We start from the raw sequence: 344 nt of genomic DNA on the forward strand, positions 1-344 counted from the left end.
ACTAGTCAAGACAGAAATTGCTGGAGAAAACTTAGCAGGCCAGGCAGCCTAATGGAGAGAGAAACTGAGCTAACGTTTTGAATCCAGCACAACTCTTCTTCGGAACAAGTTTCAAGAGAAGGATGCCATCTTTCGATGTAGAGAAGTTTGTCCAAGCCTTGCAAAGTTTCTGTTAATATCCAGCACCCCAGGGTGGGGGTTACCCAAGAACATGACCAGGTGTGCGGATGGATTGGGTAATCCCAGAGACTGGGAGCTGTAAATTGGAATGGAGTCACCTCTGCTGTCACACTATGTGTGTGTATGTGGGTTGATGGGGAGGGGGTGGGGAGTGAAGGGAAATA

The sequence above is a fragment of the Chiloscyllium plagiosum genome, chromosome 10, assembly GCF_004010195.1.
Source record: "Chiloscyllium plagiosum isolate BGI_BamShark_2017 chromosome 10, ASM401019v2, whole genome shotgun sequence".
Lineage (NCBI taxonomy): Eukaryota > Metazoa > Chordata > Chondrichthyes > Orectolobiformes > Hemiscylliidae > Chiloscyllium > Chiloscyllium plagiosum.